This window comes from Camarhynchus parvulus, chromosome 1A, assembly GCF_901933205.1.
Source record: "Camarhynchus parvulus chromosome 1A, STF_HiC, whole genome shotgun sequence".
NCBI classification, from domain to species: Eukaryota; Metazoa; Chordata; class Aves; order Passeriformes; family Thraupidae; genus Camarhynchus; species Camarhynchus parvulus.
This window is the reverse complement of record NC_044586.1, coordinates 54,717,904-54,734,326: the sequence shown is the minus strand read 5'-3', so window position 1 is coordinate 54,734,326 and position 16,423 is coordinate 54,717,904. Positions and strand designations below refer to the sequence as shown.

Below are 16,423 nucleotides of genomic sequence, written 5' to 3'. Positions count from 1 at the left end.
GCAGAGATTTCTGAAAAGGTAAATTTTGTTAATCTTAAATGCATCACTGAAGAATTTATTTGTCATTTCTCATCTGTATAATATAACATTCTCTAACAGGGTCATGTTGATTCTTTCAAAAAAGCTGGACAAACAGTTTTAAGATAAGGAGCCTGTTTTTCATGAGGAAGTAAAAGGAATTCAGGCCCTTATGTTTCAAAACCTTATATTTTTTTCAGCAAAAAGCATATCAGGACCTTGTTTGTAAGAAATTTCAATATGGTAGATAGGCAGATCATTTGCATACATCCACAGAAGTCCAATTATTTTTGTGAACTGGTGACAGTTCACTTTCATAAAAATATTTATGTTGACTTTTACCCTGTGATACACATTGAATGCCTAAAATGCTTTAAAGTCTCGTTTGAAGGCTGAATGTGCATAGCCTGTGCTGCAAAGCCCCCACCATTGCCTACCAGGGGAAATGGCCCATTACCAGCTTATTTTCTCTCCAGCTGACTGAACTCTGTGGCCCTCTACAAATGAACCATTGTGCAAATTTGTGTATCACTTCAGTCTATTTTATCTTCATGAAAGGATTTATTCAGAGCTGTCATGGCCTGTCTTTGAAATGAATAAATCCCTAAGGGCACAACATAACAGCTTTAATTTCTACTACCTGCTAACACTGTCAGATTTTCTCAATTTATTGTACTTTGTCAAAATAATCTCTAATGTTGGTATCCATACCTCTCAATTACAATTGTTCACTGTTAATCCTCCCTATTAAATTGTTCATGTTGATTTCCCACACCAAAGGCCATAGTTTTCCTTTCTCTACCAAATCTATTACAACTATGCTTCAAGCGAATAATACCATGGTATAGTGCTATGAAGACTGGTTTTGTTCTCCTTACACACATTCAGATTTGTTTACTTATTTAATAGATAAGGTATTTCTGTATGGTTTAATTTCTTTATAGGCCGTGTGAACTAGAATATAAAGTACAGAAATCAGGAATACACTGGAATGCATTTATCACACTGCTTTGGATTGCTTACAACATGGAAATGCAGTTGGTAATTTTGAGGGTCTCTAGATCCATGCTAGTTTTATCACCATCATATGTTATCACTAAAAGCCTTGGCCTTCTTTATTGTGTAACATGACCTTTTAAAATGGCTGAACTAAAGTGTTATAAATTCTCTAAATGATACTTCTGTCCCACAGGCAAGAATAATATCCATTATTCTTCTGCTTTGTTAATAATAGCTGTAGATCAGTGCCTAGTCTTCAAAGTAATAGGCACTTAAACTACATTGGAAAATTGGGGAGCTCAGTATGTGCTGTCTGGAGCACTCTGAGTGCATTGAATTCACATTATTGAGAAGTCACAGCTATAGCACGTTTTGTACAGAAGTGTTTTGTTCTGTAAACTATATCAAGAACCACATGCATTCAGTCATTTCTCTTGCACATAGCGTGGCCTGTATCTGTTTTTCTGCATATGACAGGGATAAGGGAAGTCTCTCCTGTCAGTCAGAGGGCCTGGTTCTTTGCTCCTAGCTGTGAAAACTCCTGCTCTTCTTTTACATGTCTGCTTGACCTCTTTCAGTAGAAATACAGACCTCACAGGAATTTTAAGTTGGAATAATTTTCCGAGAACATCAGATGGGGCACTGTGCCAGAAGAGACACTGAACAGATTTTGAATGAAAGACCATTTTAAAAGGAATTGCTTATGCAATACTTTTATTCTCATTATTTGATGAAGTATACTATCAGTAATATTACAGACATGATGATGATAGAAAATACTCTTTGCTCTTAAGATACTTGTTTTCATTCTTTTAAGTATGTCTGAAACCAAGCAATCAGTAAAAGTATGATTTTTATTCTTCCTAATATGAACACATTAATTGACTCAGATACCAAATGTTCATTCCTCAATATTTCCTTATTACAGACTCACAATTTGTGTGATTGTAGTTTTGAGGACTTCTTTTGTGTATTTTGAAATGAAAGAAGTTAGGCTGGACTCACTATAGAGTGATACAACCTGAAAATTGCTTGGTATTTGGTTTATTTATATCTGTAGGATTAAATATTAGGATATTAAGGGAAATAAGTTTTGATAAGGGAAAGGGGGAAGAAATAATTGTTTCAACTCAGGCCTCCAAATGTTCAAATGTTCTTGTGTATATATTATATGTATATATTGTAGATGTACATGTATATACCTAAACAGGTGTATATGTAGACTTGGAACACAGGTGTATAAAACTGTTGATTTTTTTACATTGTAAGATGATAATCAAGTCACGATGATAGTTGTCCTCTTGAATCATTTGAACAAGTTATTGCTCTCGTGGCCATTTATTTGGTTAAGTACAAAATACCAGATTTTTTTTTCCTAGGAGTTTAAAGCTGCTTACATTTTGTCCTACTTATTCAGTAATCTTTCTGGTAAGCTACAATCCCATTTTGAAATTTGCTATTTAATGCAACGAGCTGTGTGATGCAATGCTGTGTAATGAGGATAAAAATTACTCCATTCAGCAATTTTTAAATTCCCCAGAGTCACTTTTTGATACCAGTGAAATTAAACTGACATGTTTTCAGGGAGATGTTTTAAATATTTTATGCCCATGTATAATACAAAGAATAACATTATGGAAAAGAGTTCTTTTAGTTTTCATTACAGCTCGTTATTCTCTCTTGGTTCTCACTTCTAGAGAGTCCTCTTTATCTAGATAGGGTGCCCCACAAGCCCGGGTACAGAGAGGGAATTTGGATAGCTCTGTTACTCTGTTCATAGCTCAGATCAGCAGTTTATACTTCACAGGTGGGGGAGCAGAGAACACAATGGCTAGGCAGTAAATGGCAGAAATTTTAATCCTGTTTTTTAGATTTTCCCTTGTGACCAGTGTCATGTCTTATACACTCAAACAGGTCATTCTTGGTTTCTGACATTTCTGTTCATGATGTGAATATTCTGTGTTAATTTCCTGGTTCCATACTAGTGTCAGACAAAAAAAAAAAAAAAAAGCAGTAAGCTTAATATAAATAAAAATACTTTTTTTTTAATGTGATACACTATGCCTTTTGAATACAAAATGTGCCATTCATTTAGCTTAAGTATATAAGCTCAAGTAATTAAACATGCAAGTAATGAAAACCTTTCTATTCATCAGCATGTCTCAGACTTTGGCTTGCTGTTACTCATTTTCCTAACTACAGCCATAAATCCAAAATTCTCCTGAATTCTTGAGAGGTGTGGATAGCTGATGCTGTTAAGTGATAAAATATTCATGTATGATTTTGAACATATTTGGAATTAAAATATTAATAGAAAATATGGCTACTGAGTTGAAGTGTACAAGATATCTGAATGATTTTTACAGAAACTAGACTTCAGGGACTAGATTCAACTGTTGAACTAAATATAAGCTAATGGTAATTATAATTAAGTTAGTAATAGTTGAATTCATATAGGCTTATCTGTTAGACTTGTACTTTAAAGAAGTTATCATTTTGTTGACATAGCTGAGCGACAAAAATATATTCAGTATGTTGTAGTAAGGAATCTCTCTTGCAGATCTTTTCTGATTCATGATTTTAAGATACAGGCTTTTCTGTCTGTCTAAAAGACATTTTCACCCATGCTGTCACCAACTCACATCTTTATTACTGCATTGTCCTTTTCTTTGTCATTGACAAATGCATTTTTGCTCCAATTATATTCACCCAGACTGCAAAGAAGCTGTAAAGATAATTTTTCAGTCCATCATTTTTTCTTGCTTTCTTGCTCTGCATCTCCCTTATCTCCCTCTTTTCTAGAGCACCAAGGAAAACTTAGACACTTTCTCTTCTGAGTCCTTTAATGGACTCATACTGACACCTTACATGGCATCTGAGATTCAGCAGTGAGATGCTGACTGCAATCTATCAGCCCGTGATGACAGCTTCATCACCCACCTGCACTCACAAGAAAGTAGCAGTGCTATCTCCCACTTTGCCACCCTACTTAAATGGAGCACCTAATGCAGATATTCAGCTACTTTGCTCTAAGCCGTGCTAAGTTCTGCTTTTTTGCTATGCCCATAATAGATTTGACAGGTTGGCTTGAATCTGTTAGTAGCACTTAGAGTCACATTGATGAGTTTTGTGTTGTTTCTTTTTACTTTTCTGTGAATTTATTGTCTCTTGCTTTACACTTGAGCCATAAAATCTTCAGGATAGTGACTGTATTTTTTATTCTTGTTTATATCATATTTTAAGTAATGATTATTCAATTATTATTTTGTATATAGGAAGTAAGTTTTATTGACTTGTTTACCAAAATGAATGCACACACAATTGTATGTCTTGTTAGAATTTAGATAAATGCTGAATAACAAGATGCTTAGAAGACAAATTCATGTCTGCTGCCTATATAAGTAACGGGCTTTATTTTAAAAAGTTTTATAATAATGTCTTTCCTAGAAATTATGTACTGTAGAAACATGTCAGATATCAGAAATGTAATTTTGTACTATCTTTTTACACTCAACCACAGTAATATAGACTTCATTAGTCTTTTGTGATCTTTACACAGTTTAGGATGTAAATTTTTAAATTTTACTTTTTCTGCCTGAAAGTATGGTAAGGCTTACTTCATATCATATGAGGTGTAGCTAATAAATCTATTTTAATTTAGCTTCCTGGTATGTACTGTGCTAAAAAATTAATTTCCATTGCTCCTGCAGTAAAAAGAAATGTTCTCCAATTAAAGAAAAAAAATTATGTTTCTGAAAGGATTAGTTTTTTGAACAGAGGAGTGTTTGCCCTCCTTCTCTCTAAGCTCTATGATTAGATGATTTTGTGCCCTCATTCTTCTGTGGAAGCTAATAGAGTCTTTTTGGTGGATGTTCCAAAACTTGTAAAGAATTAAAAACTGTGAACATGGAGATCTTTTTAACTGTAAAGAGCCTGACTACTACCACTGCTGTGGTTTTATTCCCTGATGAGAGCACTTTTGGAGGATGTTCAATATATTGTAATGTGTTTCAAGAAACTGGCCGCTCTGCTATTTTAGAGTTCGAAAGTCATAGCTGGCAACCTAACGTGAGATCACTTCTTAATCTCTGAGTACTGGTAGCAGGCAGCTGGGATTCAACACTCTTGGATCATTTATGTTCAGAAGAGCCAATTTACAGTAATAACATTGCTGACTTCATTTTTGCACGCAGAGCTTAATGAACAGAGAATGATGTGAGTGGTAATAGTTTAACTGCTCTGTTATCAACCCTACTCAACTTTGTCAAAAGCTTCTGCATATTTTGATTGTCATGAATGTCTTGACTTGGTGAGGGTATTGCAAATTAAACAGAATGGTGCAAAGATGTTTTAGCATTCAGTCAGAAGTACAGGTTTTGTCCCACAGAAATTATTATTGCAAAATTTTAATATTGAACTGAAATGTTACAAATAGACTGTAGGTCATTCTTCTTTTAATACTGGTACTTGTCTAGTGCTAGGAGGAGAACTTGCCCTCTGTCTGGAAAGCTACTGGAAGATTCTGACCAGTTTAAATGGTACACCAAAAATGGCTTAAGAAGCATGAAAAATGAATTAAAAATTTAACTCTAGCCCTCACTTATCTCTTGCTGTATGGCTTTCCATTTTCTTTTGATTATACTGTAGGTCTATTTTTCCTAAGTTATACATTGTTTTCCCCCAAAGTTTGGCTTCAAATTTGCAAAGCGGAGAATGAAAATAGTTTAAAAACAAACAAACAAACAAACAAACAAACAAACCAATCCCACTTTTGATTTATATCTTATATAGCTAGGAAGGTGTGTATTTTCACTCCTAAATTCACCTCTTTTTCTTTGTTTTGCTTGAGATTCTGGGCCAAGATCCTATAGGAATCATATATTATCATGCCTGGCATGATAATATAATATTTAATATACTAACAGTAATACAGGTAAATGTTGTAATATCTGAATTTGAAATCTGGCCCTGTTTCTGTTGCTCTCCTTCCATCTAGCTCTCTCCCAGAAGTCCTCCTTCCTCCTAAAGATATTTGGAACAGTGGCACATAGTAAAATTACTAGCTATAGTACAACGATTTTGAATTACAAGTAGCTTAAATATATGTATTTGCTACTGAAACTCAGAAGTTATTCTGTGATATGTTGTAGTCTAATATTATCAGACAAATCACATCAGTCAGTGAGACTAAGCCCTGCTCTCCAAAGCACTTGAGGAAAAACAGTAGTCCTTGAACACCTAATCACTGCAGCCATGACTTATCTTGGGAAATCTGTCCAGTTGTTTTTTTGTTTTTTTTTTTTTTTATACTGAAATAAGTTGGTGCAAACAGGAAGAAATTTTCAGAATCCCTGCTGAAGGAGACCAGTTCCACAGGGCCAGCATACTCTATCGGTAGAAATTTTATTTGGGATGCAGCATGAAAAGTGGAAAACTGAAACCATGCTTATAAGAAACAGGACAAGGATCTTCAACTTTTGATATTAAGTAGAATAATATTTTAAATTTTTTTAAAGATCTTAATACTTTATAAATATTTCTAACTGTAATCTTTGTTACAGTTAGAGTAACAAAGATTACTGAAATTTTATTTTGAGATTACTCAACAAGTGTTGAGATTTAGTAACTTCATTTTTACCCTCACCTGTTTTGAGTGTAATTCCAAGGCACATGGCTTTTATGAAGTCACTTATTTCTCAGGAGTTTAAAAAATCTGAAAGTCAAGGTACTGGGAGATAGTAACAAATGCCTTCTTCCCTAGCACACCAGTTGAGAGCATCTAAAAGGGAATGAGGTACTTCACTGCAAAAGCTGCAGTGGCTCTTTCTAGAGGAAATGTGTAAGATGTAAGAAGAGTACAGAGAATTGTTTTGAAGTGATGGCCAGCTACTTTTTCTTGAAAGTAGGCGGGGAGCATGCTTAAAGAGCCAAGGTCTTAAGAACTTATGTCTCTTACCAGAGCAGTTTGGAGATATATTTTGACTCATTGCACACAAGTGTCAGTTTGTAATACTTTTACATTTGCTGACTATTAAAAAACAAACAAACAAAAGGGATATGGTAATTTATAGTCCTGAATAATCTGTATTTTCTTCTATGTAAAGGTTCACGCCATTTGAAAAATTGCATTTCATCAGGTTTTTTTCTACAGTTAGTTTCAAATTAAGTTGTTATTTGAATAGTTTGCTTTTCTGATAGTCAGGGAATGTGTTGCAATTTTAGATGATGCATCAAATTAAAAAGTTCAAATGTGAGCACTGAAAGTGCAGATTTGTGCTTGGATTTTGTGTGTGACATACTGCAATTCATTAACTTCTAACCCTTCTTTCATACAGAGCAAAATCTTTAACAACAGATGTAGTGTATTTGATAGCTCAGTTCATTATACCATATATTAGTATGACAGAATTCTTACTCTAGTGTTTGTCTGTGTTCTTAAAAAAACTCTAAGCAACTATATGACAAAGTCAACATTTATTTCTATTTTCTAAATCAATTATGTGTGATATTAGGTAACGTCTTCCTTATTTTTCAAATATTAATTTTTTAAGTAATGAAGATGTTAACCAGCTGCATAGTTCAGTACAAATATTATATGAAGATATGATTCGTGTTTCAGAGACCAGTTAGATTGAAAATGTGTTACTTTATGTACTTTAGCTTAAGGTTTAGTGAAATAAAGTGAATCCTCTAACTCAGATCTAAATTAGAAATAAAGTCACTTCTAAATTACATCTGTAGTCAGTGGAAAGACATGTATGAATTAGTCACTTCTGACCTCACCCTATCCTGTGCAAATATTTATGTCACTGTATTATTTATGAAGGAATATGGCATTGACAGAAATTAGAATTAATCTGTCAAATCCTACATTTAATGGTCTGAATATTAAATACTCTGTGAAGATTTCCTTGAGGATGTGAATGTCTTTTTGCAAGCCCAAATATTGTTTCCTGTACTGATTTTTACCAGAGATGTTGCCAGTAAAGAAGAGGGATGGAAGCTCCAGTAGAGACTGCGTGATAGAGGGAAAGACTATTGAACGTAATTCCTCTAAAACTTGCTGTTGTGTGGAGAAAACCTGTAGGACATAGTGTTTATACAATTCATATTGCTTGGAAGATCACTTTACATTCTGCATATTTTCATGGAAGAAGTATCTGTTTCTTTGGCAGGCATTCCTTCTTCAGACAGGGTTACCTGACTCCTCAGAGACACCTGAGCCCTTACCTTTGTGTACCCCTCTATTCTTATTATTTGAATTTAAGGATTTTAGTGTTATGGATTTGAATATGATTTGGGCTTTTTTTGTGGGAAATGCATTCTTGTGATTATAATAGGAAAATACTTCTTGTTTAGTAATGGATCCTACTTTTTACTGTCACTGAGTGAGCTCTAGAATTAATTTTTACTTTACTTTATAGTTATTCTGTAAAATCACACTATGTTTTCTGTATATTCTTGCCAATAATTGTTTTAATGTATTTTATTGATTGGGTTTAAACCTTTCCATTACTACCCATTTTGCATAATGACTAATTAGCAGAGCAACCTAAAAAAGAGTATTACACAACATATCACTTTGTCCCTATCTGCCAGTCTCTTCAGAATCAGAGTTTCTTGAAGAAGGAAATGTAAAGGATTAAAACAAATAGAAGACATGGACATTTTCCTGGATGTAGAACTTCAGAGATCATTGCAGTAACAATGGCATAGTAATAATTTCTGTCTCAAACTCTGGGTACCATAAAAGCTCTAGGATCTCAGCTCTTTAATCTTGTGAAGCTGAATATGTAGTTTCTTCAAAGTTCTGCAGTTTACCAAAATCTTTATTTCATTTTGCTCCCTGAAAATTGCATATTTTGAATGTGATTAGATTAATCCCATTAACCTTATAATGTAATTGGTCAGCTTTTCCTGTTTTCCCTAGGAATTAATTCTCAATTTTTAATGGAAATTGCTTAGTGAAATCTGTGCTAGATTAATTGCTTTTTTCTTTATTGTTTTTGTTAGTGCTGTTTTTAATTGTAGGATAATGTTAATGTGGCTTTATGTCTCTTATGAGATTGTTTTTCTTGAAGATTGTCCTTGCAGAATTAACTGCCACCTAATAAAAAGGCTCAGATGTAGCAACAAGAATGAACAGCAAATGCAGCTTTTAGAGTGAATGAGACTGGCCTGGACAGAATGTAACACAATCATTGCTATTTTAAAGGAGGTTTCTTTATGAACAGTGTTACAGAAACCAGTGTTTGGATTCAAATATTCTGATGGGATCATAAAGCATTCATGCATGAGATATGTAACGATGGATAACAACTTTTTCCTGAGCCGAAGAGCAGCACTTGGAGTTTCACACTTGCTTGCCTGCATTAAAATACATGAAGAAAATAAATATCAGGTGAAATTAATTCCAGTGATTAAGAGCCATTACAAGTTTCAGATATAGTCACGCAGAACCATATTTCAGTGATTATAGAATTATACAGCCGTGTTTTTCCAAATGAAAGATTTAGCTGTTAATTACATGAGAACAGCTTATTTACATTGAGACTTTAGCAAGAGTTTTTATTTTTCTTTGATCCAAAGAGTCCTTCTTTAGCTTTGTGTGTTCTTTGTATCTTCAGCAATACTGTGGTTTGAATTTTCTACTGTGGATTTTACTGTGCAAGTACTTGAACGGTACTTGGACATTGCAAGATCAGAAAATTATTTTACAATGCCGTGTATAATGTGGATTGTATATTTCCTGTAATGTAGTCTTACAACTGATGGCGCCCATATGGCTTTTATGTTTCTTCACATTATCAGAGTATTGCACAGGGTGAGGATAGGTTTTTTTGGGAAAAAAACTCAAACAAATAAACTGTCCAAAACCTTAGTACCATTTTTTTTCTATGATACAGGGGAGCCACAGTTTTGTTTATTTAACTGCAGAAGATAGAGGTCGAAAAGTTGTTCAGAAGGACACTTATCATTAATTCTTCTAATGTGCAAAGAGCACAGTGAATTCAAATTTATGAAAATGTAATGTTATCTTAGAATTCATAAATCTGTAGGTTAAAATGAAGTTGGAAGGAAACTTAAACTTTTTTCTCCTCCAACTCTTTGAAAGACTATTATATATGAAGAGGGAAAATATCTGTTTAGGGACAGAGGACTCTCGACAGTTTCTAACAGATCTGGCCTTTTTTCAGTAAATTTATATAAATAACTTTTTCTAAATCTTTATGGCTTTGGCACAATTTTCTAATAACCTTTAGGTTAAGTGGTTGTGATTACATCTAAAAATCACATTGTGCATGTCCTAATTGAAATGGGATTCTATTTTGAAATGGGATTCTATTTTGCTTATTAAAGGAAAAAGAATATGGTTACAAGTATTCACACAGAATGAACGGGCAGTGAATATTGCTGGGCTAATAACCCTTTGGGAAGGATGCAAGAATACAGATTGATTTTTGTTCTCTTATCCATAAAGTAGTTTCTTGATAACCCTCTAGGTCTTTGGATGGCTTTAAGTGAACCAGAATAATAATTTGATTTTGGCTTCAGTTGAGTTATTTGACAAATTAAATTCACCATTTTTAGTAAATGCTGCTGTTGAAGAGTTAAACTGATCACAGAGCAAAAAAAAAAGGCATAGCATTTTGAATATTTTGAGTAGGCTCTCAGGGATCCAGAGGCACTCTGCTGCTACGTAAATACAATCATACCTCTTTTCAAAGCATATTCACTTGGGCACATTGAGAATCAATAGAATATAAGTTCAGTAAATAGGCTTCAAAACAAAAAATGTTTTGCAAATATGCAGAGCAATTCAAATATAATTTGCAGAGCATTTTACTAAGATGCAAAGGTTTTAGTCTTTCTGTTTTATAGTTAAGATTTACATGTATCGTTGTTAATACTGCATAAAATCCTGACAGAAAATCATATGGAAAAGCTGAGCTGAGGTTTTTGCATCCATATTAGGGTGTTTTTAAAAAGAGCTGTTTTGTTCTGGACATGCTGTTCTTAGCCAGTCTTAGGTACCAAAACCAGAGAAGGCCTTCTACCAATAGAAAATAAAATTATAGCCAGAAATTTTCAGTCTGGCAAAATCTTAAAGATGTTGGATGTCCCTTTATGTTAAAAAAATGAGCAAATGAGGAAAGAAGCCCCCACAAGCCCAGCCAAAACCATCCAAACCAGAAGAAGCTGTCTATGCTATCTGGTAAAAAACCAACTGTGCTTTTTCATGGGTTCTTTTATATACATTCCAGCTATGATTTGTGCCTTGGAACAGCGCATAATGTGTAACTTTACATGATGTTTGAATTTTCACCTGATAGAATACTACACTTCTGGGCACTGGAGGGGATTTTTGTTTCTTCTAAATTCCATTGGATGTTGTCAGTCTAGATTTCATTTTTGCTACATTACAGTCATGCTGTATCTTGAATGGTTTCATCATAATTACTTACTCTTTCTCAGACAAAACATTGGGTTTGTCTTAATTGCAGAATTATCAAATTTTAACTTCAGTAAAGTTGCCTGTCTTAACAATTTGAGCCTTAAGATAAAAATATCTACATAACAGTGGATATTTGCTGTAGAAAAGTAATGCCAGACTGTCAAGTGTGTCAACAAATTATACTGAAGCTAATTCAGATAAAATTGCTGTGGTGAAGATCAACAGAATTAAGAAAGTTGACCAAAACAAAATTATTAATGCTGAAAACATAAAATTGGAAGGTGGATTAACATTTATTTTATATAATGCCCATTTCTACAATCTTAGTGGGGAGAGAATTAGAATAAATCTAGATTTTACTTACAGAAAGATGAAAATATCTAAAAATATTTTAAGTAGTTAAATTAATATCATAAAATTGAAAAAAACATTCTAGTTTATTTCAGAGCAACCAAAGTTCAGGTATTCAGCAAAAGAAACTCAGTACCCAAAATTATACTCTATTGCAATGATTGAGCTTATTTGAAGATTTGATCAAAGAAATTAGAGATTAAAATGTGAATTTTTAATTGGAGGTTGTAGATGATGAATAGACAGTATTTCTATAGTGCTTTCCAAATCTGACTTTTCAGATAAAATCTTGTTAGTAAGCCAGGGGGTTTTCTTGCTGTTTGGGTTCCCAGGAATTTTGTTCAAGTAATTTGTTATAGCTGGCAAATAGAATTGGTGAAGATGCACTATAAGAAACCCTTGAAAAATCCTAACCACAGTATTCCTGAAGATACAAAGAACACACACAGCTAAAGAAGGACTCTTTGGATCAAAGAAAAATAAAAACTCTTGTTAAAGCCTCAATGTAAATAGCTGTTCTCATGTAATTAAGCAGCTAAATCTTTCATTTGGCAAGACATGTCTGTTTATATAATCATTGAAATAGGGTTCTGTGTGACTGTATCTGTAACTGGGAATGGGTCTTAATCACTGGAATTAATTTCACCTGATATTCAGACTATGTATTTTAATGCAGGCAAGCAACTGATGTTTCCTCTTGATGTGTAGTTCATCATCTGCTCTGGCTCTGACCATAATGAAGTCTCCCATCATGAAGTAGTGTGATAACAGCATAAATATGATGTAGTAACAGCATGATTTAACTGCATGAATCAGCAGTGGACTGTTGGGGCTTTCCAAATTCCTACTGCAATTTTGCTATCTCAACACAGTGTTAGAAAATAAATGGGGTAGCTTTAGGCTTGGAATGGTTCCAGTCACCATAAGCAGTGTGACTTTGCTTTGCTGGGGCTGCAAGGATGCTATTTCATACTTCAGTCCTATTTCAGTCTTGCTGAGTGTGTTATCATTTCCCTTGTGGCAACATGATCACTCACCAATAAGCAATACACTCTAGGTCATGAATGTGGAACTGCAATGAAATAATTTGCCGTCATGAATGTGGAACTGCAATGAAATAACTTGCCATTTTATTACCTTTATATATTTTTACTTTTCAGAAAGAAAGTAAAATGATTTTGGATATTTTTAGCTACTTGGATAATTTTGGATATTTATTTTTTTGCCTCCATGTAGATTTTGAATACTCAATCAGTTTTTGTTAATATATCTGCATAGGTATCAGAGCTCTTCCAGTTGATGGGCTTGTTCACTTTACCAGTAGGCTATCCAAAGCTTTTCCTGGTTTTCAGGAAGACTGTAAATAGTGAAACTCCAACATACCAGAGGATAATGTTGTAATGAGTCTGGTTTTCTGGTGACCACAGTGTGTCCAGCTAACAATAGTAATGAGTTACTAATATCGTCTGCAAAAAGAACTAGAAGTTCATTTTTATTTATGGATTTTAATGGAAATCTTGTAACATGTAAGTGCTTCCTGTATGTGTGGCAATTTTTATCTGTTGCAGAAGGCGCAGTGGGAAGCAAATACTATATATGATCAGGAAGCTAATAAAGATATAGTTTTGATTATAATTATTAAATTCTATCATCTTTACTTATTATCTCTCTAATAATTATTATTTATTCGTATTTACTTAGCCAGTTTTCTTACTTCAGCTAAGAAGAACAAATGAAACATTTTTTCCCCATGTCATTCTTAGCAGCTTCATTTCTATCTTTAATTCTGAAAAGTGAATCTACATTGGTGGTGCAAAAGTGCAACATAATAATTTTGTCTACTTTAGTTCTGTGGTTTACTTTATTCTGTACACTTAAATAGCATTTAACACTATCAACAAAAATATAATACAATTTCCTAAATTTTTTTGTTTATCATCTTCAAGAGGAGGCTTCTTTAGTGGGAGTCAGTATGAGGCTATTCAGCATTTCCACTAACAAAACAGCTGATAATAGAAATCTGCAGATGACACAGATTTACCATTCTGACAAAGTGAGGAGAACAGAGCAGTTACACAAACAAATCCTGAATCACTTGTTCCATTGAACTCTTCAGGTGAGCTGTATTTTGATACAGTCAAATGAAAAAAATCTGCAAATAAAGTAAATTAGAATAGGTCATACCTCTGGAGTGTGAGACTGTACCCTGTGACATGTGGCTTCAAAAGGGTGGGTGATGCCTACATCTCTCCTAATGAGCTCCCAGAATGATGCTGTGGCACATGGGAGTGATTGGATCCTTGAATTAATGAACCTAAGAGCTTGTTTTGCCTTTTGGTGGTTTTCTTTCTTTGTCAATATTGCATCCAGTTCTTATGTCTTAGGTCAAAGACATAGAGAGGGCTCCGAGAGCATGACTGAAGTACTTGACATACTTAATTTCTCAAAAAGAAAACCAATAGGTGAATTGATTCATATATGAGAAATTTGGTACAGAAAAAAACCCCAAGACATTAACTAATAATGAATTTGTGTAGCTCTTAAAGATTTCAAATCAGTTTTTCTTGAAATTTAAAAAAAAAAACCACTAGCCATATGTTTAGGTTTAGTTCCTATTATCCACACAGGAGGTCAGACCAGGATAAGTAATGATCTCATCTATGACTCTAGAAACCAGCCCCAAATTTTTGCTGTGTACCTGTCGAGTAATACTCCCACTGACATACATGGTTGCTAGCATGTGTAGGTACAGAAAGCATCTGAAGCTCTCACAGTTGTTGAAACAGTTAGATAATGAACTGGCCTTAGAATATAATTTTGAATTGTCAGTCACCATTTCTAAAACATGTATGATGTTTTTGTCTACAAATACCTTCTAAACATTTTGGACTCTAGTAATTTTTAGTTATCTTTACCAACTGAGAGTGCACAGTGTTAGAACCAAATTGCAGTGGTGAATATGTCTAAAATTGTGATCCTCTGTAAAGCCTAGTTGCAGAGGAAAAGCACTATTTTGGTTAAAAAAAGGTTCAATAATTGTTGAGTAATCACTGATTTTTCCTTATTGTTTTTATTTTTTGTCACAGTATCCAATGACATTATTGAACTCTAGAAGCAAGTTGATTTTGTTCTGCCTCTAAGTTGTGTCCTTCCTTGTCCTGGAAGGCTACATGAAGTAAAAAGAAATATATGTATATTTTCTGTTCAGACCTCTACGCCTCTAAGGATGCTGGGACTAAAATCCTTAGGGATTGAGCAGTGTGGTTTAGAGGCTGGGATACACAACTGGGGTCCCCTTCATCTGCACATGTTGGCAAGAGTTGTGTTTGGTCTGATTCCTGCTGTAGGAAAGGAAAGATGTGATGCTAGGTATGTATAATCTGAAGGGATTTCCAGTAAGCCTGCTTTATGGCTTCTACTTCAGAGTGCTTCTGTTACTGTCCAAGTTTTAAATCAAATCTTCCAGAGAATGAAAATCTGATTTTACTGTCCTGTAAGTTTCTAGAAAAAGCAATTTCTGATTCCCGTATCCTATATTTCTCTCACCAACCAATTTTTTAAAATTTATTTTCAGTAAATACCACAAAGAGATGTCTGCATTTTCTCCATTTCAATATAAAAAGGATTTTTCTTGAACAAAGGACTCCTGTTCATCCTGAGCAATTTAAGTGACCTGCTAAACTAAATGCACTGGCAGGACTTCCATTTAGTTAGTAATTCACAGCTGTCACTGGAGACATCTCTCTACAAAGAAAACTGTTTTCTTTCCATGTTTATTTGTTCAGCAGAACCTGCTGCATAACAATGTCAATTATTGGCCTTATCAGTGTGTAACCCTGGAGAAGACTAAAATCACAGGAGCCTGTACACTTGACAACCAAACTCAATCAAAACTACTGATAAGAGAACAAAGAGAAACCAGAAGCTTTTGGAGTATGAGCTTAGTAATAGGATGAAGTCACATATGCTTTTCTTTGAGACAAGAAGATGGAGGAGGATTAATTTTCTTTCTTTCAATTTTCTGTTCTCTCCTATGGTTTCCTAAATGCTAGTGCATGCAGATTTTGCTGTCTTACATCAAAATTGTCTCTTTGCAACTGCAAGACAGTAAAAATAACAAGAATTGAAATGCCTATTGTTTTGTCATCCTTGTAAACAAATCAGAATTAGATTTTTTCGAGAAATGTCATTATGGCAGATTTACTATTACTATCATAGCCTCCTGGTTAGATCTTTCAGCTGCCTTAAAGAGTAAAATCTTTGCACAACTTCTTCTCTGTAGTGTTTTTTGCATTAGACATCCCTTTTCAAATATACAAAGAGCTCTCATTTATCCCATCTTAATTTGTTTTCTTCGCAGTGGCATTTGCTTGCTGTTAGCTGAATGAATAGCAGTGGCTCCATTCAGTCCTCAGGAGCTGGTTCACTAAAGCTTTGTGTTAATTTTTTTTCCTCACAATTCTCACACATCTTGCTTAGTTTCAGGCGCTGATCCCCATAGGTCAGCAGGTTAAAAAGGGGCATCTGAAATCCTTAATAGCTGTTGTTCTCTACCACATCCTTTCATAACTATTGCCACCCCTGAGAAAAGATGACAGA

General features: G+C 34.1%; 1 protein-coding gene across 2 annotated transcripts in view; it reads left to right on the top strand.

The window, feature by feature from the left end:
• Window positions 1-16,423, top strand: part of TBC1D22A (TBC1 domain family member 22A) — a 138,262-nt gene that overhangs the window by 108,792 nt on the left and 13,047 nt on the right. The gene's annotated exons all lie outside the window — the stretch shown is intronic.